Source organism: Ursus americanus, chromosome 4, assembly GCF_024610735.1.
Source record: "Ursus americanus isolate L20-20 chromosome 4, mUrsAme1.1.p, whole genome shotgun sequence".
NCBI lineage: Eukaryota > Metazoa > Chordata > Mammalia > Carnivora > Ursidae > Ursus > Ursus americanus.
Window position 1 is genome coordinate 53,986,286 of NC_142130.1, and position 23,470 is coordinate 54,009,755.

The 23,470-nt window shown below is 40.2% G+C and overlaps 1 protein-coding gene across 1 annotated transcript in view; it reads right to left on the bottom strand.

Annotated features, from left to right (window-relative positions):
- TMEM45A (transmembrane protein 45A) overlaps positions 1-16,526 on the bottom strand; it is a 65,802-nt gene extending 49,276 nt beyond the window's left edge. Inside the window, exon 1 of the mRNA XM_045785351.2 lies at positions 16,191-16,526. The gene's annotated coding sequence lies outside the window, so the exon portion shown is untranslated. The remainder of the gene's footprint in view (positions 1-16,190) is intronic.
- Positions 16,527-23,470: the final 6,944 nt, after the last annotated feature.

Genomic DNA, 23,470 nt, shown 5'->3' on the forward strand with positions numbered 1-23,470 from the left:
CTCACCAAAGAAGATATACAGATTGCAAATAAGCATGTGAAAAGATGCACAGTAAATATGCCATTAGGGAATTATAAATTAAAACAACAGTGAGATACTACTACACACAAATTAAAATGGCCAAAATCCAGAAACTAGCAGTACCAAATGTTGGTGACAATGTGGAGCAACAGGAACTCTCATTCATTGCTGATGGGAATGCAATATTGTACAGCAACTTTGGAAGACAGTTTGGCAGCTTCTCACAAAACTACTCATATTACAGTATGATCCAGCAATCAAACTTTGATATTTAGCCAAAGTTGAAAGTGTCTATGTACACAAAGACCTGCATGTGGCTGTTCATACCAGCTTTATTTATAATTGCCAAAACTTGGAAGCAAGAGATGTCTTTGAGTAGATGAATGGATAAATAAAATGTAATACATCCATAAAATGGAATATTATTCAGTGCTAAAAGGAAATGAGCTATCAAGCTACAATAAGACATGGAAAAAACTTAAATTCATATGACTACATGAAAGAAGCCAATATGAAAAGGCACTATATGATTCCAATTACATGACATTCTAGAAAAGGCAATCACCATGAAGACAGTAAAAAGATCAGTGGTTGCCAGGGGTTAGGAAGGAGGGAGAGATGCATGGGCAAAGCACCAAGGATTTTTAAGGCCGTGAAACTATTCTATATGTCACTATCATGGTGGATACATGTCATTATACATTTGTCAACCCATAGATTGTGAAACACTAAAAGTAAACCATAATGTAAACTAACTTTGAGTGATAATTTTGTGTCAGTAAAGGTTCATCAAAATGTATCTCTCCACTGAGAGATGCAGATTGTGGGGAAGGCTGTGTACTTGTGGAGGTAGGGGATATATGGGAACTCTATACTTCTGCTGAATCTTGCTGTGAATGCAAAACTCTTCTAAAATACAAAGCTTATTTTCAAAAAAAAAAGGCACTGCAGGTAGATGCCCAATGTATAAAATCACATAAACAATGAAACAAACAGTATCACTTTCCAGAACCCAGCAGGGATAGCGAAAAGGGAGAACCACAAATTTATTCTGTATCTGGCATCTAACCAGCATCTTAACACAGCCCCAAAGGAAAGGCCAAAATTCATATTCTGTGCTTCCCAACAATTTTTGTTTTCATGACCCAAAGTTGGTGAGGTCTCCTTGAAACAACAGGAGAGAGTGGAGGAGTCAGCAAGCATTCCTACTGACTGGAAATTGTGTCTAGTATGCTGCAGGGGAGCTCTCTGGGTACCTCAACAGAAGCCAGCTATGTCCCAGCTAGCCAAGTCATCCTCTGGCCTTGACCCAGGAAAGAGTCTCCCTGAAATAACTGCCAAATTCCACAGTCCCTTTCAGCTTCTGCAGGCCTATTGGTATGATCAGAGCCCTAAAGGACCATAGTCACAGCTGGAGAAGCTTCTTCATGTGTCCTCAGTTTTTTCCCCTTTTAGCACCATGTTGCCTTCTTCTGAAATCCCTCTAGTTTATCTCAATTTCAAAAGCTCTATTTTTCCTGCTCTATACCTATAACAAGACAAGTGCTAAAACACAGTTACTGCTTGGGCCTCACCAAGAGGAGACAAGAACAAGCATCAACCAGCTACCCGTGATCATACCCAAATGCATCCTCTAGAAGGGCTTGTGTTTCCATGTGATTGCAATGTGCACAGCTGTGCTGAGAGCACCCCAGCTCAGGATGCAGCCACATCTCTAGCACCAGATGTGAAGGGTAGTAATAATGGGCCCTGTTGATATAATGGTACCCCAACCGAAACCGAAGAGAACCTACCTGGGGGAGTATCCCATCATGCTTGTTTGCCAGCCCATTCCGAAAGAACTTAAGGTTGCTTACAAAGATTGGCAACATAAAATAAAGAGGAATGAGAAAAAGGGAAGTTGAGGGGCTTGGAATCTCTGGATTGGGAGTGGAAAAAGACTGGCTACAATTGAATGATCTTTAACTTCACAGTTCCCCACCTCATTCTGTCCCTTCTTTACCGGTCCTGCATGATTCTAGCTTTCTTGTCAAGGTCACCAAAGACCCCCACAGTCCTAAATTCAATGGCCAATTCTGTCTCGGCTTAATTGAGCCACTAGCGGAATTTCACAGAGCTGATCACTGCCTGCTCCTTGGGAAATATTCTTCCCATATTTTTCCTCTTCACTAGCCCCTCCTTCTTTTCTGGTTTCTCCTAATCCCTAGCTTCTTAAAATTAGAATGTCCTAGGGCTCAGTGTTTAGAATTCTGTTTTATCTCCTCAGTACTGGGGAACCTCATCCCTTTTCACAACATTCAACAGTATGCCACATGCCCACGACCCCCAGATTTTTATTCATAGCCCAGACTTCTCCCCCAGAACCCTAGACCCCTTATATCCACCTACCCACTCAGCTGTCCAACATACATCTCAAACTCAAAACTGTCCAAAGCAGATCTCCTGACACCCCAACAAGATCTGCCTACCCACAGTTTTCCCCACTCAATGACAACACCATTCTCCCAGTGTCACCAAGTATTCTACGGTCATCCTTGACTCCTCTCTTTCTCTCATTTCCCACATCTAATCTGTTAGAAAATCCTATTGGCTCTATCTCCAAAATATGCCCAAGATCTGACCACTTTTCACCACCTCCCCTGAAACCACCCTGGTATAGGCCTGGTTTATTAAAATGGTCTCCTAACTGGATTCTGCTTCCACCTTTGCCCCTTTCAGACTATTCTTAGCACAGAAGTCAGTGTTACCCTGTTGAGATCTAAGTTATGCCCAAGTCCTCACAATGGCCTACATGGCTCCATATGATTTAGCTCCCAACACTTCTCCAGGCTCCTCTCCTTTCATCTACTCCCTACCAGCCACCCTGGCCTCCCTGCTTCTCCTTGAACACACCAGGCTCTCCTTTACCTTTGTATTTGTTGTTTCTCCTGGTTGAAATACCCTTCCCCCTTATCTCATCTAAGCCTTTGCTCAAATACCCTCTCAAGAAGGCCTTCCTTGATCACTCTATTTACAACTTCCCCATCCCCTTTTTCTGCTTTATTTTCCCCATAATGCATCCCCTTCTCACGTACTACATAATTTACTGATTTATTTTGTTTACTGCAATTAGAATGAAAACTCCATGAATGTAGTATTCTTTTTTATTTTTCTTTGCTGCTTAGAACTGTTCGTGGCATATAGTAAGTGGTTCAGTATGTAAGTGTTGGATGGATGAACGGAGGCATAAATGGATGGATGGATGGATGGATGGATGGAAAGAGTGGATGGCAGGACTTGTGCTTCAGCTGCCAGATTCCTGAATATCCAAGAGGGGAGAAATGTAATAAATCAAGTACAATTCAGCATTTAAGACACAGATCTCCCCACATCTACTCTGCCTGTGTAACTGCAGTGCTAGATCCTAACATAGAATGATATGAAATGTCCATGGAATCATTAGAATTAGGCCAGGCTTAGCTTTGTCTCAATCAGCCATAGCCCACAATAAGCTGGCTGGGAAAACACTCAGGAGTACAGGAGTTGAGAATGGCAAGCCGTAACTCCAATGCAAGGGAAGGTGGCTAGAGGAGGAGTTGATACACTAAAGGTACCAGTTTCTATTGAGTTTCTACCATGTGACAGATACAACACAAGATTGTTGGTCAGCACTACCTCATTAACTCCTTGACACTGGGAAGAAGGTATTATTACCCCTATTTTACAAGTCAAGAAACTGAAGTTCAGAGAGGTTATTTTCACAATATCCCAAATACACTGTAAAAGTCAGGATTCAAACTAGATCTATATGAATCAAATTTCTTATTCTTTACATACTAAAGATTACTCTAGAAATGGTGAACTAACCTTTGACTGTTTCAGATCAATTCTCCCTTCCTAGTTCTTCATCATACTGAGTCTCAGTATAGCAAACATCTTAGAATTGGAGCAGAAAGCATAAGAAAGATAAAGTTAAAACTGAGTCTTTGTTTCTTAATTAATGCTGAAAATTTTCCAGCAGAATAAAAAAATCAGTAGGCTGAAACTGGACACCTTTCAGTCAGCTTTACACACATTCACATACCCACATGGCACCAAAGACAACAAACAGGAAAACAAGATTTAAACTTACCACACTACCTTCACCCAAATCTCTCATGGGTCGTAAGTACCAAAGATGTGCTGCTTAGTAGCTAACAATCCTGGCAGATGCTGCTTAATACTCAAGAAAGACAAGCATATTTCACCAGCATCTGCCTTGCAACAGCCCCAGAGAAATCTCTTTTCTTCCTCCCACTCACATTTCTCCCTAAGCATTGTATACACTGCCAGTGGCCTCCACCTCCACCCAACTTCCAGAAACCTGGCCCATTACACCCTGCAATTAATATCTCAGACATGCAAGTCTGATTGTCGACCTACTGGTCATGTTCTCGTTTACCAGAAGACACTTGTCCTTTGCAGTCGGGGAGGCACTACTGACTCACTGTCAGTATTTCTCCAAAACCTGTGAGGTATTTACCTTCATTTATCCCCACTCTCACCAAGTCTGCCTCCAGATTAATCATTTCCATGAAATTGTTCAACCAGCCAGCTTAGGTGTTCACTGTGAAAGCACAGCAAAAGTAGAAGTTTCCCACAGGGATTAGGCCCACCCATGACTCTGTTTCCCTTACTTGGGCCAACGTACCAAGCCAACTAGCTCACACCCAGTCCTACCCAAGGGCATCTATGAAGACTCAGAAAACTCAGGAATGAATATTCACATTCATGCTGCTGGTTTCAGCATTTGGACCCACGACTAATAAGAATATTTCTTGGTTCTTGCTTTAAAAATAAGACCCACTGGGGTGTGTGTAGAATGCACCTGTGAAATTGAAATTGTGCTATCAAGAGCCCACAAAACAAAGTAAAAAAAGGAGATTTAGAAAAAAAAAAGAAAACACTTGTTTTCAAAGGATGGAAGTACCATATGTTGCCAAGACTTGACTCACTTTTTAACTCCAGGCTCTAAATTAGTACAGAAATTATTCTAGAAAGGGAAAAGATCCTCTGAAAATCTCCTATTAAAGGAGATTAAACATTAAATCAATAAAGACAAGAGAAATGAGTAGCAGTTTCACTAGGCGCTCATCTGGATACATAAATTTGGAGGAAAGTGATGAAACAGGCCCTTGATTTTACTTTCTCACCCTTGTTACACCTGAGTGACCCTGAAAGCTGAGAGGGAGAACCAACTATATGATTTGTAGGGCCCAGAGCAAAAGGAAAATGCAGAGTTCCTTGTTTATAAATTGCTGAAAATTTCAAAATAGTGGCAACAGAGCATTAACACAAGCATGGGGCCCTTCTAAAACGGGAACACAGTACAACTACACAGGTTGCACACCCACAAAGCGGGCCCTCCAGAGAACCTGTCCTCCGAGTGATGGAAAGAGACCTGAGAGAAACTGTGGCTGAATTACATGCTTTCAGGCATCATTCCTCCTGGATGAAGTGTCCTAGGAAGCTCAAAGATCCCAAGAAGGGTTATTCCATTCTGGTATTGCTTGGAGAGGAAAAGAGCAATTTCTCCTGTAAGATGTAATTCTGAACTGGACTTGTGCAAATATGTCTGTTTCCTTGGGAGATTCGTAAGCTTTCTACCCCTGTAACCGTTTTTTTTGTTTTTTTTTTTTTTTTAATTTAAGATTGACTGAGCTCAATTAACCTAACCAACTGGATTGATCTGAAAAGATAAATCTTACAGGAGTGGACCCAGTAAGAAATCTGAGTGCTTGCTGACAGAAAATTGCCTATAATTTTGGTTAAAGAAGAGATTATTCTGTCAAGTTGGAAGAGTCCTCTTTGGTCATCCGCTTAGTAATGGTTGAATTTTATAAGAACTAATTACAAAAAATATAAGACTCAACTCTATGGCTAAGGGAGTAAATTAGTCTTCAAGCAAACTTCCAACAAAATTTTTGAGAAGACTGGTTCAGTCATTTTTTTTTTCTCTGTCTGCTTCTTAACTAGTCTTAAGTTCACCTTTATTCTTGCGTTTTTAGTCAATATGGACTCAGAACTGCCCTTGATGAATTCCTTCTCAAATCATACCCACAGGAAAAAGACAAAAAGACAAACTTTGGTTTGGGGATGGTGGAGGAGAGGATATTTCTAAACATCAGTTGTTAACTGAAACATGGAAAAGCAAAGTGACAATGTGCCGAACAAGGAAGGAAAGAAGATGCCCTTCGAGCCCAGGCTTTCCTGAAAATTTACTTTTTCAGGACTTACCCAGTTCCTCATTAACAACAGTCCATTTCCAAATCGAGCAAGATGCTTTATGATTCAGCACAAGCAATGACTGATAATGTACCAAAAGGAAAATTCAGAAGCTTAAGTGGGCTCAGTAAGTCCAAGCTGTTTTCCATAAAATGTAGGACTGTGCTCTTTGAAAGTAGGAGTGGGTGCTTTTTCAGTGATAGCCCCAATCTTTTTTTTAAATTATTTTTTTTAATTGAGTGTAGTTAAAACACAATGTTACATTAGCTTCTGGTGTACAGCCAGTTACTTGACAAGTTTAGACATTATGCTATGCTCACCGCAAGTGTAGCTACCATCTGTCACCATACAGCACTATTACAATATCATTGACTGTATTCCCGATGCTGTGCCTTTTATTCCCATGACTTATTTATTCCTTAACTGCAAGCCTGTATCTTCCACTCCCCTTCACCCATTTTGCCCCCTCCCCCACCTCACCCCTTAGGCAACCATCAGGTTGTTCTCTCTATTTACAGGTCTGACTATGCTTTTTGTTTGTTTATTCTCTTCTGGAAAACTCAACTCCCATCATAGAAACGATCAGAATGTCACCACCTATCAGGGTGCAGAACCAGTTTCAATCCACTCACCCCACCCTCTCTTACTCATTACCACCATGAAACATAAATAATTAAAAATAATGTCAAAAGCAAAACCAACAACACTTATCACAATTAATAAGACAACAATTAGATATTATCAAGTTTTTTACACATTTCTCTCCAGAAACCATAATCTTTGTCCTGAATTGCATCTTCCTGGTAGACTAATAGCCCCTAATATGCCCAGGAGTACAGAAGGCAGTCCTGAGCTCATCATCAGTCCTGATAGAGGCAGAAGGCTCTCATCCATGCTCTCTTAATCTTGCCTGCATCTCTCTCTCTCTCTCTCTCTCTCTCAGTGGAAAACACAAGAGAAACAGAACCCCCTTCAAACAATGCTGATTTGGAGGAAATTAAAGTGATAAATAGACTCCATCTATCATCTAGTGTGGCTGTTCTTACTGCTGTTATTATTATTATTAAATACTGCAAATGAATCATTTCTGCTATGAGAACCATCACAGTGACATGGGAATACTGACCAGCATCTATCCCTACATCCCAATAAAGTTTTTTAAGACTTCTGACTGAAAGCTTCCTTTCAACGTGAAAAAGTGACTTTAGTACTTCTCCTTTAAAAGACAAACTGACTTCTGGTTTTCCCAAAGACTGAGCATTTAGTCCCTATCCTCCAAAGAAAGTAAAATCTCTATCAAATGATAGTCATAATATCTTGTTGTCATCTTGAGTAGGAGTTTCCCAATAATTGATCTGGGCTACAACATGTTAAAAAACAGTTTCCCAGCATCTGAGAAATGGTTATAGGTTGTATGAAGAACAGCAGTATAGCTGCACAGACAAAATGGAAAGGAATGACAAGGTGCTCAGCACCAGCCAAACTAAGAAAACTCATTTATTCTATAAACTGGTCAAGTCACTAAGCTGTACACCTGAAACTAATGTAACATTGTGCATCAACTATACTCAAATTTTTTTTTAAAAAGGAAAACTTATTTTAAAAAGTTATACTTATCTCTGCAAAGCACCTATGCAGAGATATCCAGACGTTGGGCTGTCAGACTGGACTTCAAGGAAGCACTGGAGCAGAGAAACAGAGAAAATGTCCAGTTCTCAGAGGGAGAAGAGACAGCCCAGGCTCAAAGCTGGGACTAAGGTATGAACCTCCAGAGCTTTAAACCCAAGGCTGACTCCAGGGCATCCTTCTCTGACCCAGCCTCATACCTCTAGTAATGAAATCAAGCCCTGCCTCTTCAACTTCAGTCACAGTCCCAACTGGACTTTGCTGAATTCCCTCCCCATGTTGGGTTTCAAAGGCTTCTGGTTCTAGACTCAGGCTTAGTCAAGCCCCTTAGACCTGTCGCGGATCTTGGCAGCCCTGCTTTGACCCTTGTTGCTCTCCATAAGGCCTTTGATTCTGAGTCATCCATTAGCCTCAACAAATTATCCTCACCTCACCCCCCCACCCATTGCCCCCCTACTCCTAGCTCCAACACTTAGGATGCATGATGCATTTGGCCAGTATTACTCTTAGCTGAGTTTACCTCACCATAATCCAATGGGGAGGTTGGAGTTCTCAAACACAGAAAAAACACAGAACTCAGAAGTCAAGGTAAAATCAACACAGACCATGGTTTGGCAAACTCTGGCTTATTATGTACAAAATGTTACCATAGTGAAGACCTCAACTGTTTGACTTCTTAATAGTACAAATACATGCATGTAGGTACACCTCCAGGACAGTCCGGCATAGTGTGTTTATTTCCATTTTAAACATAACTGCTTCACTATTTTAGGGTGCCAGACATTGTGAATTTTACCTTGCTGGGCACTGGGTATATTTTTATTCCCATAAGAATTACTTTTTATCCTACAATTCCACTTCTAGGTTTATATCCAAAAGAAATGAAAGCAGAAACCCCAACAGATGATTGTACACCGATGTTCACAGCAGCACTATTCACAATAATTAAAAGATGGTGTATTAGTTAAGGTTCTCCATAGAAATAGAACCAATAGGATATCTACCTATATTTACACATCTATATGTCTATATCTACTATCTATCTATAGCTAAAACTATAGATATATAATATATATAGAGAGAGACTTATTTTAGAAATTAGCTAATGTGATTATGGAGGCTAGCAAGTTCAAAATCTTCAGGATAAGCCAGCAGGCTAGAAACTCAGGGAAGAGATGATGCTGCAGTTTAAGTCCAGAGGCAGTCTGCCAGCAAATTTCTCTCTTGTCAAAGGGAGGTCAGTCTTTTTCCATAAAGGCCTTCAACTGATTAGATGAGGCCCATCCACATAATGGAGACCTATCTGCTTTACTCAAGTCTTCTGATTTAAATGTTAATATCATCTAAAAAATACCTTCTCAGAAACATCTAGAATGAGCCTCGCCTTATTTGGTTAGAGTGGCCTAGCCAAGTTGACACAAAAAATTAGCCATCACAGATGGAAACAACCCAAATGTCCTTCAATAAATGAATGGATAAACAAAATGTGATATACACATACAATGGAATATTATTCAACCTTAAAAATACATGCTGTAATGTGGATGAACCTTGAAGACATTATGCTAAGTGAAATAAGCCAGTCATCAAAGGAAAAATATTGTATAATTCCACTTATATGAGGTACATAGAGTAATCAAATTCCTAGAGCCAGTACAATGGTGGTTGCCAGTCAGGGAGGGTAACAGTTACTGTTGAATGACTATGGAGTTTCATTTTGGTGAAAAAGTTCTGGAGATGGATAGTTGTGATTGCTGCACAACAATGTGAATGTATTTAATGCCATTGAACTACACACTTATAAATGGTTAAAATGGCAAATCTTATGTTATACTTTTTACCACAATAAACAATAAATTGCTTGTATGTATAGATTTTACTATGAGCCAGATACTATGCTAAACTCTTTATATGGATTTTTCTCATTTAAGGGCCATTGCTATTCTCCTCTTTATAATAATAAATACAATATAATAAAGCCTCTTAGAGAAAGTGACTTATTCACGGTACACTAGAAAGGAGCAGATCTGGGATTGAACCCTCACAGTCTGACTCCAAAATCTATGTGCTCAGTCACAGTGCTATACTGAAAAGACTGACTACATTAACATAATGAAGTAGAAAGGAAATTAAAATATTTTTCAAATACTATTTTAGAGTTGATACAAGACTTAAAGAGGGGCTCCTAGGTGGCTCAGTCATTAGGCGTCTGCCTTCGTCTCAAGGCGTGATCCAGGGGTTCTGGGATCGAGCCCCTCATCGGGCTCCCTGCTCCGCTGGCAGGGAGCCTGCTTCTTCCTCTCCCACTCCCCCTGCTTGTGTTCCCTCTCTCGCTGGCTGGCTCTCTCTCTCTGTCAAATAAATAAATAAAATCTTAAAAAAAAAAAAGACTTAAAGAATATAAAAGAATTAAAGAACGAAGTACCAAAAAGATGTCAAATCCAGACTAGGTATAAATAATAATGGAACACCTAAAATAACCCTGCATTAACCTTCATCATGAGAAGTTCTTATCCTAAAACCATAGCATCTCCAGGAATAAGACAATAAACTTTGATGTCCAAGAAATAGAAGTAGAATATTTACCTGACACCTGCCCCATCTTCCCACAAGCCTTGGAACATTTCAGTTTCTCTATTTTTTTTTAAATAAAATATGTTGTGGTTCCAAATCACAGTATTTTCAATGATGAAAAACAGAGCTTTTCCACCATTGTCATGAATAAGATAAGGTTGTCCACTCTTACTACTTTTATTCAACATAGTACCAGAAGTCCTAGCCACAGCAATCAGACAAGAAAAAGAAATGAAAAGCATCCAAATTGGCAAATAAGTAAAACTTTCCCTATGTATAGATGACATGATACTATATAGAGAAAACCCTAAAGACACCACCAAGTAAACCACTAGAATTTATAAAGGAATTCAGTAATGTTGCATGATACAAAATTAATATACAGAAACCTGTTGCATTTCTATATACTGAATGAAGCAGCAGAAATAAAAATTAAGAAAATGATTCCATTTATAATTGCACTAAAAAGAATAAAATAACTCGGAATAAACTTAACCAAAGAGGTGAATGATCTGTACTCCAAAATATCAAACACGGCTGAAAGAAATTGAAGAAGACACAAACATATTTAATGCAATTTCTATCAAAATACCAACAGCAGGGGCACCTGGGTGGCTCAGTCAGTTAAGCATCTGCCTTCAGCTCAGGTCATGATCCCAGGGTCCTGAGACAGAGCCCCACATCAGGCTCCTTGCTCAGTGGGAAGGCTGCTTCTCCCTCTGCCACTCCCCCCTGCTTGTGCTCTCTCTCTCTCTCTAATAAATAAATGAATGAATGAATGAATGAATGAATGAATAAATAAATAAATAAATAAATAAATAAATAAATAAAATCTTTAAAAAATATATACCAACAGCATTTTTCACAGAACTAGAACAAATAATGCTAAAATTTGTATAGGACTTTGAATAGCCAAAGAAATCTTGAAAAAGAGGAACAAAGGTGGAGTTATGATAATCCCAGATTTCAAATCATACAAAGCTGTAGTAATCAAAACAGTATGGTACTGACGTAAAAACAGATACAGAGATCAACAGAACAGAATAGAAAGCCCAAAAATAAATCCACGCTCTTATGGTCAGTTAATCTATGACAAAGGAGGCAAGAATATAAAATGGGGAAAGATGGTCTTCAATAAATGATGTTGGGAAAACTGGAGAGCTACATGTAAAGAATGAAACAGGATGACTTTCATACACCATACACAAAATTAAACTAAAAACATATTAAAGACCTAAATGTGGGACCTGAAACCATAAAGCTCTCAGAAGAAAACATAGGCAGTAATTTCTTTGACATCGGCCATAGAAACATTTTTCTGGATCTGTCTCCTAACGCAAGGGAAACAAAAGCAAAATTAAACTATTGGGACTACACCAAAATAAAAAGATTTTACACAATGAAGGAAACTATGAACAAAACGACAAAGCAACCTACTGAATGGGAGAAGATATTTGCAAATAATATATCTAATGAGGAGTTACTATCCAAAATAAATGAAGAGTTTATACAACTCAACCCCCCCCAAAAAATAATCCAATTAAAAAATGGGCAGAGGACCTAAATAGACATTTTTTTCTGAAGAAGACAGATGCTGAACATCACTAATCATCAAGGAAACGAAAACTGAAACCACAATAAGATATCACCTCCACCTGTCAGAAAGGCTAGAATCAAAAAGCCAAGAAACAGCAAGTGTTGGCAAGGATGTGGAGAAAAAGGAAACCTCCACAGTATTTCCAGCCACTGTGGAAAACAGTATAGAGGTTCCTCAAAAAATTAAAAATAAAATTACCACATGATCCAGTAATTTTGCTATTGGGTATTTACACAAAACAAGTGAAAATACTAACTCAAATATATATCCCTATGTTATTGCAGCATTATTTACAATAGCCAAATTATGGAAGCAAACCAAGTGTTCTTTGATAGATGAATAAATAAAGATGTGGTATATATACACAATGGAAAATTACTCAGCCATAAAGAGAAGAACGAAATCTTGCCATTTGCACCAACATGGATGGACCCAGAGGGTATAATGCCAAGTGAAATAAGTCAAACTAAGAAAGACAAATACTATATAATTTCACTCATATGTGGAATTTAAGAAACAAAACAAATAAACAAAATAAAAAGAGTCAAACAAAAGAGTAGACTCTTAAATATGGAAAACAAATTGGTGGTTGCCTGAAGGGACATGAATGTGGGAGGGGTGAAATAGATTAACAGAACTAAGAGTACACTTACTGTAATTAGCACTGAGTAATGTATAGAATTGTTGTATTATTTTACAACTGAAACTAATATAATACTGTATTTGAATTATATTTCAATTTAAAAAAATTGTGGTCCCATTTATATTTTCAGATTATATTTAGATCTATACCTGTGAGTAGATCCTTACAGAAGGACTGAAAGGACACAGACCAAACAAGTAACAAAGGCTCTTTGGGGGAGAGTAGGAGAATGAGAAGAAAGCAGGTAAATAAAGGTGAAACCATTGCTTCTGACTCTTAAACACTTTCAGTTGTTCAAAAAGGATAATCAGTGGGGTGCCTGGTTGGTTTAGTTTTTAAGCGTCTGCCTTTGGATCAGGTCATGATCCCAGGGTCCTGGGATTGAGCCCCCCATCGGGCTTCCTGCTCAGCGGGAAGCCTGCTTCTCCCTCTCCCACTCCCCCTGCTTGTATTCCTTCTCTTGCTGTGTCTCTCTCTGTCAAATAAATAAAATCTTTAAAAAAAAAAAAGAAAAGGATAATCATTCAGCTGATATTTACCAAATGTCTACTATACGTTCAGGTATTATGGTGGGTTTTGTTCAAACAAGATGAAGAGACAAAGTGCTTGCCTGCAACGAGCCCCATCTAATAAACAAATAAAATGTCTTCTGTCGCCACACACAGCACATCCCATAGACATGACTCATGTTTATATTCTGAACGCTCTAGGGAAATTTTACCAACTCAATTCTTAATTCTTCCCTCCCCCTCCAATGATCCTACTTCTGTGGAGTTCTTGACTATCATCATGACAAGCAAGAGTAGAGTGTACCTAATGGTTAAGGCTTGGGCTCTAGAGTTAGACTGGGTGTGCATCTGCCATTTGTTCACTGTGTGACCTTGGGCAAGTCTCTTAATTTGCCTGTGCCTCTCTCTCCTCAGTCAATACATACCAACCCTCCCAGGGTTTAGCTCATGAGGTAAAATATGTTAAGCACTCATAATAATGTTTGCCACGTATTAAGTGGTCAGGAAATGTTAGCCATAGATGTATCAAAGAGCCATCTGCAAGCAACAGACTGTCCCAGAGAGGAGGAGAGAAGAAAAACAAGATCATCCAAGGGAGCTGGAACCTTAGAGATAATTTTACAGATGACAGCACAAAGAAGGGCATAAGGGCTCCATGTCTTGCCTGAGGTCACACAGGTGGTCAGCAACAGTGCCAGGGCCAGAACTCAGGTTCTCTCTGCCCCAGCACAATGCCCTCAAGGAAGAGAAAACAGGAGAGCTCCGACCTGACTCTCCACTTAGGTATACATTACAGGTCTTATCTACTTTCATAATTGTAAACTACAAAGTTACAAGTACTAATACGTGAATAGATCATTCTCTCCGCAGGGCGAGAACGAGCTGCTCTGCAGACGCAGTGTGTGTATGGGAGGAGGGGAGAGTTGGAACAATCACATCCACGTCAAAGACTTTAGGGCAAGGCCTATTTCTAAAAAGTATCAGAGATAATAGCCCAGAATATCAGACCACTTCAGCAGAGCTCCCAGACAGACACTACAGAGTCTAAAAAATATGGCCCAGGCTTACTGCTCAGTCCTACCCACACAACCTGCAGGCCCTGAAGGGAGGTCATAGAAGTAGTGGAGTGAATGGGGAGTATATGCTGGGCAAGAGGTGGAGACTGGACCCTAGAAAGAGATTGTTCCAGAAACACCTCCACCATATAACTGTTGCCATTTCAGCTCACCATCCCCCACCCATCTACATCCCAAGCCTCCCCATCACCACCAGGCTTTCCATACCATCCTCTCCCACCTCTCCCACCCTTCCAACCCTTCCACCGATGCACCTCTCACAGATTATTCTGCATCACAACCCATTGTCCCCAAGATAGATCTACAGTTTCCAGCCTCTGTGCTTTGCCCATGTTTTCCCTTTTTCCTAGAATGCCTGCCACCTGCTGTTCCATGATCCCCTTCCTCTCAACCAAACCTGTTTGGCAAAATCCTTTCCCAGAAAACCAACCCTTCTATGAATCCATCCTACAATAAGAAGACCTTTTTCCATTCTCTGCACTCCTAGAAACTTCTAGCTCTTTCTCTGGAACCTGATAAATTCTACTCTCCTCTCTAGAAGCTCTCCTTTACAGCCTTATACAGTGCAACATTAGCAAGAGGTCAGTACTCAGTAAATGCTAGTTGATAATTTGGAGGTCAGAATGGTGGCTAGGAAACTGACATATAGAAGAGGAAGCCAAGAAGGAAGGAAATGAAAAGTGAGTACAACAGTAAGGCTTACTATGTGCCAAAACCATTGTTTAACTCATGTTATCTCACTTAGTCCGCAAGACAACCCATGAGGTAGGTGCTGTTAATATCTCCACATTACAGAGGAGGAAACTGAGGCACAGATGGTCTAAGTAACTGACCCAAGGTTCAAACAGCGGGATTGTAAGTTGAACCAGGCCAATGGGCTCTTTCTATTGTTTTTCTGCGACACAGTTCTTCTAACCTTGCATCCGTGAAAACTACTTCAACTGTTCCATCCACCGTTTGCACTACTGCTCTGATTCAACAACACTCTGCAACTTGCAATTATGGCACCAAATCTCCACTTATTGCTTTCTGAGCCAGAAATTACATACCAATTCTGTCCAGATCTGCCATGACAGTAAATAATATATGACAAAGTCTCAAAATCCAAAACATTGCTTAAACAAAATTATAGACGTTTTGAATGGAATGGGCCTCAGGCCATACACCTAGCTCAATATTTGCCATCATTTCCCTTTCTAAATCCTGAAGTATGTGCCACAATTATCTGCAAGTATACACATCTATCACTCTAAATATTACTTTGATGGAATTATGCGATTAACATACAATTTTAACGTTATCAATGCACACAATTGTCTGTCACATATTTAATGTGCTTTTTAACAGTCATAAAGGAATGTGACCTCCCACTATGGACAGGAGAAGATATATTTGGGTTACAACCACATTCACATGTAAGTGAAACAGAGTTACCTATAGAATTCAAACTGAAAGTTAATATTAAACATCCTATTAACGCAAGCAAAAGTTTTGTTAATTCAGAATAAGTCTGGTAACTTTCTCAATCTTCTATCCAAACAGTCAGGGAAGGGGAGGTGGATAAAGATTTCAGCTTTACAAATGTATATTTTGTTCCCACAGAAAGAAAACAGGAAAATAAAGTTTTCAGTAGATTCAACTTTGAGGTTTGGAGAGGCTTGACAGGATACCAGTTAAATTTCTGTTCCCAGGAAATTTTTAAATAACACACACGTAACCAAAAAATTAAATTAAAACGTTAGCAAAGCAGAAGGGAAGGAAGCCGGGGGTCTGTGCAGTTTGTGGCAGCGAGCGATATTTTCAACTCTCTGATGAAAAGCAGATAATGAGAACAGCAAAAAGACACAGGAGAGAGATCACAGCGGGAGAAATAAGATACCCAGCACGTCTCCAAAACTTACCCAACTTGGTCTGTTTACTCAACACTATTTTTCTCACTTTGCCAGTTTTAAATCAGACAGCGGCTGGGCTTTTGTTGTTGCTGTTTCTGTTCTTTTGATCCCAGAGCCCCATGAAAATTAAACTGTGTGTTGGGTGGGATCTGGCCCCGTCTCAATTAGAGGGAGGAAAAGTTTTAAGCTTGGATCCTCGGTTGCTTCTTTGGGAATATGAATAATAATAAGTGGCTAGCCGGAGAGAACGTGGGGGACGTGCCCAGCTGACGTCGGGCCCGCGAAGGGGCCGCACAGTTCCTCAGCGCAGCTGTCCAGATGTGCTTCCATCTGGTTCCCCCGCGGGGCACGAACCTCAGCGGGCGGACTACCCGAAGCTCTAGCTCATTGGCTGCCGCAACTCCTCGCTTGCCTCCTATTGGTCAGCCAGTCCGCCACTCTCGCGGGTTTCGGCCCGCCCCCGCCCGCCGGGCTAGCTCGCTCCATCCTCGAAAGGAACCTGGAAGTGCAGCGCGGGCGCTGATGTGGCACTTAGAAGCGGCAGCGGGCCCGGGAGGGGCCCGGGATCGAGAGGGGGTCCTGCACACCCAGGATTTACCAATGCCCTGGTCCCCGTTATACCCATGCTTTTAGGCCGTTAGGCTGGTTTGTTTAAACACAATGACTGGAGACTGTTCTTGGGATGAAATTAAGGCACGCCAGAGTTGGCTTAAATCCCCTGCATTTCCGAGTGGAAGAGACTGGGGCCCCGAGATGCCCACGCCCCCAAAGGCGTTCAGGCCACGCCTGAGGACTTCACTCTTGCCGCTTTCTCTGGGGAGCAAATAATAAAATTCAAGAGCCTGTTTCTTGGGGACAGTATTCTTTTGCTGGGGAAAAAAAATTAATGAATCCTTCATTGAAGTCATTATTAACCGGGAAGGTGGCTGTTTCTGCCGAGAAGCCCACTGTTGGTTACAGGAATGCTTTGGAAGACTTGGTTGGCTTGGAGTTTTTTGACGGGTGTTGGTAGTTGTAGAAAAATGGGAAATGTTGCTTTATTCTGTGAGAATTTAGACAGAACTGCACCAAACGATACTTTGATCCTGGGGAAATCATTGAGGGGTTGACTGGTTGGTTGATTAGTTGGGGTGCAATTGCAATTACAATGTAAGGATATGATAGAAATGTGACCTCACTGAAATACTAAGATGCCAAGAGCAACACTCATTTGGGCCACACACCATGAAATGTTACAGGCCTTGTACTAAACTGCTTTACCCACATTATCATATATAATTCTTACAACCGTCTTATGAAGTCGATACTATAACTATCTCCATTTTCAGAAGAGGCCACCAAGATGCAGAGAAGCGTATTCTAGCATGCTACCAAGGTCTCCAGATTATGTTTGTGGTACTGTATCACGGGTACTTACCAAATGATCTTACCTGTCATTTGCCAGAAAGGGATGGGTCAGAATGTATTGAATGCAATGCCTCTACCTTCTGATGTCCAAAGTTTCACTACACAGATGATGTCCTCATGGTTGTTATATTTGTTACCTATTGCTATGTAACAGATTACCACAAATTTAGGAGCCTGAAATACCACACATTTATTATTGCGCAGTTCCTAAGGGTCAGAAGCCAGGCATGGCTTAATTGGATCTTCTGCCTAGAGTCTCACAAGGTTGCAATCAAGATGTCTGACGGGCTGCATTCTCATCTGAAGGTTCAACTAGAAAAGAATCTGCTTCTGAGCTCCCTTAGGCTGTCAGCAGCATTCATTTCTTTATGCTATAGGACTGAGTTCCCAGTTTCTTTCTGGATGTCTGCTAGCAGCTGCTCTTACTTTCTAGAGTCTAGCTCTGCAGTTCTTAAAATCCAGGAGGTGACGATCATGGGGGACCACCTTAGAATCTGTCTGACACAGTAGGCTAATCCCACGCCTTAGTCTAGGTAGCTCTGATTACACACCTCCACAAACCCTCCAAAAATTTAGGGCCCTGCTCACCAAGTAAAAAAATACATGAGTGGATTAACAATATTCAATCCCTCTGGGAGTCATGGAAGCCCACAGACGAGATCTGGCCAATGAAATTAATCATGAGCATTTGTAATCTGATGATGGTGCACCTTTTATCTAAAAAGCTACTCAACAATGGGCTGATGGTCAAGGTATATATGATCGACCTTCCACACTCATTACCACTGACAAACATATGATATTATTAACCATTGGAACAGTTTCCTCAAAAATTGATTTTAAAAAAAGATTCCTGGGAAATTCTACTTGTAAGAAAATGGAGTAGACAAAGTTTTCCCTATTTCCCCTGCTGATACAACTAAAAATCCTGACTTAATATGAGGAACACCCTGTTTTATCATCCTTTGCTTTGTTGTGCTTCTCAGATATTGTATTTTTTTTTTTCAAATTGAAGTTGTGGCGATCCTGTGTTGAATAAGTCTAGTGGTGCCATTTGTTTTCAAACAGCATTTGCTCATTCTGTGTCTTCATGTCACATTTTGGTAATTCTCACAATATTTCAAACTTTTTCATTATTATTATATTTGTTATGATGATCTGTGATCAGTGATTATGACTTGCCAAAAGCTCAGATGATAGCATTTTTGAACAACAAAGGACATTTTAATTAAGGTATGTATGTCATTTTTTTAGACATAATGTTATTGCACACTTAATAAACTATAGTATAGTGTAACTATAACTTTTATATGCACTGGGAAACCAAAAATTTCATTTGACTCATTTTACTGCAATTTTCACTTTATTGCAGTGGTCTGGAACCGAACCAGCAACATCTCCAACACAAGGAACGACATGATGATGAGTTCCCTGGGTTTTCTTTCTGTCTCACTGGCCCAGACTTGGAAAACTACAGACAAATTTGCCTCGTGAACATAGATACAAAAATCCTTAACAAAATATTAGCAAATAGAATGCAGCAATATACAAAAATAACTAATAGTACACCATGACCAAGTGGGTTTTTTTTCTCAAGGATGGAAGGTTCCTTTAATATTCAATCAGGGTAATCCATGATATTAACAGCCTAAAGAAGAAAAATCACACACATTTCAGTCAATACAGAACAAACATGTCACAAAATTCAGTACCATAAAAATGCTCAGAAAAAGAGAGGGGGGAATGTCCACAGTTTGTCCCACAAAAAAACCTATAGCTAATATTACACTTACCGCAAAAGACTAGATGTTTTTCATATATATGTTGTAACTTTATTTCTATAACATCCTTTTCAATGACAAAATTATAAAAAGGGAGAACAGCTTCATGATTGTCAGAGGTTAAGGAAATTGGAGGTGGGGGTGGGGAGGGAAATGAGTATGGCTATTAAAGGCAACAGTCAGGGATCCTGTGGTGATGGGTATGTTCTGTAGCTTGACTGTATCCATGGCATATTGTGCTATAATTTTGCAAAATGTTACCATTGAGGAAAACTGCAAGTGGTACATGAGCTTTCTCTGTGTTATTTCTTACAATTGTATGTACATCTACAATTATCACGAAGTAAAAAGCTTAATGAAAAAAATATTTTTGTCTTTATCTCCCTCACCTCCTCCTGGTCAAACTAGTAAAGCAGTTTGGTCACTGAGCAAAAATGCAACTCTCTCCAGAAAGGGATAATACTCTCTCAGCTACTTCCTGAGTCATGTTCTGGTTGGAAGGAGTGGAGGGTGACTCAGAAGTATTTTGAAAATTCAGAAGGCTGCCCCGGCCATTCTTGGGCACAGTGTTTCATTCTTGTCTCCATAGCAACACTAGGTCATCTAGGTTGGTACACCTTCCAGGTGCAGGCTGACCAAAAGAGGGTCTAGAGCATTGAAATTTCATTCTGGTTCAGCTGCCTGCCTTCTCTTGTTGGATTGACATGGTCCTAGATCATAAGGCTAATGAACACTTGGTTGAGTACATTGCTCACCGAGCCTCCCATGCAGGCCCAACTGGAGGACATAAGGGCTCTCTGTAAGCTTATTAAGATGTGTTTGTCCTTCTTGCCCCTGACCCTCTAGACAAAAGATGTGAAAATGAAGAGGGTATGATTAGGAAAGAGGTGAGGTTATAGCTGCTGGAAGGAACACACTGATTTTGTAGAGCTAAAGGGAGAGCAAGGAAGGACACCAACCCTTGGAAGGACACCAGAAACCCTGGGACATAGGGAGGAGTGGATGGGAACATTAATCATACATGGTCTTTCAGAACTGCCCCGGAGGGCTTTCTCCCCAAGGAAAATGCCATGATGCAATGCTTCTGAACTGTTGCAAGCATCTTAGATGACACAGTGGGTATGTCATTCCCTGTCAGACAGCTCTGACCACTATTTAATGGCTGTTCCCCTTAACCTTACCATAAAGTCTGTTGGAAACAAAGGATGACTCCAGCTCCTACACATTCCCTGATAACACCTGTCAACACTTCTGAATACTATCTTCATCCCCATTCTCAGTCATCCCATGAGCTAGTGACATAGACAAACAGGACAGGTTGTACTGACTACCCTCGGGTAGTCTTTCCAAAAACAGGGACTAGCTTCAACTCTCCCTAAGGTTACCAGCTAGCCAGGAGGCCACGTTGGAGGCACTGTCAATCTATGTCCCCATCCCACACTGACGCAGACTCCCCTGAATTGATACTTTCCAGGAATTATCAACAACCCTGGTCTTTCCAAGGACACCATGTGCATCCCCAAGAGTGTATTTCTTGAAGTGAAGGCCAGGCACTAACTTACCTCCCTTCTCAAAACACAGTGAGTTGCACCTTAGTGATTGTCACAAGAGACTTGTAAGTGTTTAAACAAACACCACCAGCAGATCATGTAACTCTCGGACCAAGGAGAAGCTCTCTCAAAACTGAGACTATCCTTAGTTACTTGAAGACGCTTCCCAAAGGGATAAATGACTCATTACTTATGTGGAACTTGCTGGAATCTTCTTCTACAATGGGAGTCATCCAATTAGAAAAAAAAGTCCAAAATTTACCTTATTCTAGCTGAAGTGATCTTGTTCCTCAAAGGCACTCAGATCAAGATGATTGAGGATGATAGACTGTCTTCATAACTATATCCTCGGAGTCTCACTTCTCGGTCAGGGCTCTGGTTTTAGCACAGGAGACATATCAAGGCTACCGACTCAGTTTCCTTTGCAGGTCTGCTGAGTTTTCTACTAAATCTTGGGCTTGATTTTCATCACCACATATTGATCCCTGCAAGTGATGAAGGTCTCTTTAAACACCACCTTTGAGGGCTCCCTGCTTTTCAGCCTAGATTAAGTTCATAGTCTGTTGAACTGAGACTGTCATTCTCTTCTTTGAGGCTTTCGAGGAAACTAACAAGAGGCTGTCAACTCTATAATTCATCTAATCTAATCTAATATTGTTCAAGTGCTGACCCTATGGTATAATCTAGTATTTCCTGTTCCACTTATACTTCATCCCAATGCATGAAAAGTAAGAATCTAACTGTGATGGTAGACCATGCCAGAGATTATCCCTGCCCCTTCTCCACAGTGATGGGACCCTTGCTGTCATCTCACCAGTAAGTGATCCAATTCTAGAGGCCCATCCTAATTATCAGGGTTCCAGTACTATTTCCAGTAATATGTCTTAGTTTGGGTCTCCCCCAGACCCCCAAAAAAATCAGAACCTAGGAAAAAAATTTGGATGCAGGTAGTTTACTTGCTATGTGATCTCAGGAAGCAGGAGCAGGGGAGAAGAGAGTGAAGTGTCCAACTCTTGGTATCGGCTCAGGTCATGATCTCAGGGTTGTGAGATTGAGCCCTGCATCGGGCTTATGTTCAGCGTGGAGTCTGCTTGGGATTCTTTCTCTCCCTCTCCCCCTGCCCCTCCTCTCTCTCTCTCTCTGTCTCTAAAATAAAATAAATAAATCTTTTTAAAAAAGTAAATGGATTAACATTGTGGTACCTCTATATAACGGAATACTACTCAGCAATAATCAACTTGGATGAATCTCAAAACAATTGGGCAGAGTGAAAGAAGTCAGACAAAAAAAAAATTCATTCTGTGTAATTTCACTTATATAAGTTTCTAGAAAAAGCAAGTTAATGTTTAGTGACAGAAAGTAAATAGATATGGGGCCGGGTGTGAGGGTTATGGGGAAAAGAAAGGGAGAGCTTACAAAAGGGCACAAGTGTGTACATGTGTCAATATTTATCAAATGGTACATTTTATGTATATTTAACAATAAAAAAAGAAAAAACATTAAGTTGTACAGTTTAAACTGGCATAATCGTATGCCAATTACACCTTTATAAGGCTGTTTTAAAATGGTATTTTTAAATAAAATAATGCTATACAAAATAACATTCTGCAAAAGTACTTTATCCCACAATTATTATTTTTTAAGAATAGATTCCTATAAGGAAATTTAATAGGTCAAATAGCAATGATATTTTTAATGTTCTTGAGACACAAATTACTTGCAAGAAAGGTTAAACAAATCATTACTTTTAACACCACATCTCACCCTCCCCAAGCTCTGAGAATTAATTTTTCAAAACATTTGCAAATTTGATCGTTTTAAATGACCTCTTATTTTCATTTACATTTTTATTACTATGGATGCCACATTTTAAACAGAAAATTGACAAACTAGAGAGGTTCAAGGGAAGGCATTTAGCGTGAGGGGGTTGTGGAACTCGGGTTTTCCATGTGGGATGAGGAATGGCACAGGAATGTTTGCCTGAGGAAACCCCAAGGGACCAAAGAGGCAAAGAAAGTCATGAGCTCTCCCCTCTCGGAACTGTAGTGGTAGCTTTCAGGAAGAGAGGAAAAGAAAAAGATCAAGTCCTGTATGGCCGGAGCTCATCCCAAAGGGAGATTGTAGGTTGGGATGAGGAAAGACTTTTTCTTTCCTTTTTTTTTTTTTTTTTTTGGTGGGAGGGGGGGCGGCAGGGGCGGGGTAAGACGGTGAACAATGCCAACCACATGAGCTTTAACACAAGGAAACAGGCTGCCTTCCCAGCCCCGGCAATCATCAAGAAAAGCCTGGAACATACCTGGCAGACTCATTACAAAGGGGGTTCTTGACTCAAGTAGGAACTTGGATGAGATAGTCAGATCAGACGATCTTTATTTTTTCTCCACTTTTATTGACATGTAAACAGCATACGTCACTGGGTAAGTTTCAAATGTACAGCATAAATGTTTGACTTGCATATATTGCAAAATGATTACCACAAAAAGTTTAGCTAATATCCACCATCTCATATCGATACAATTAAAAAGAAATGGAAAAAATTTTCTTTCTCCTT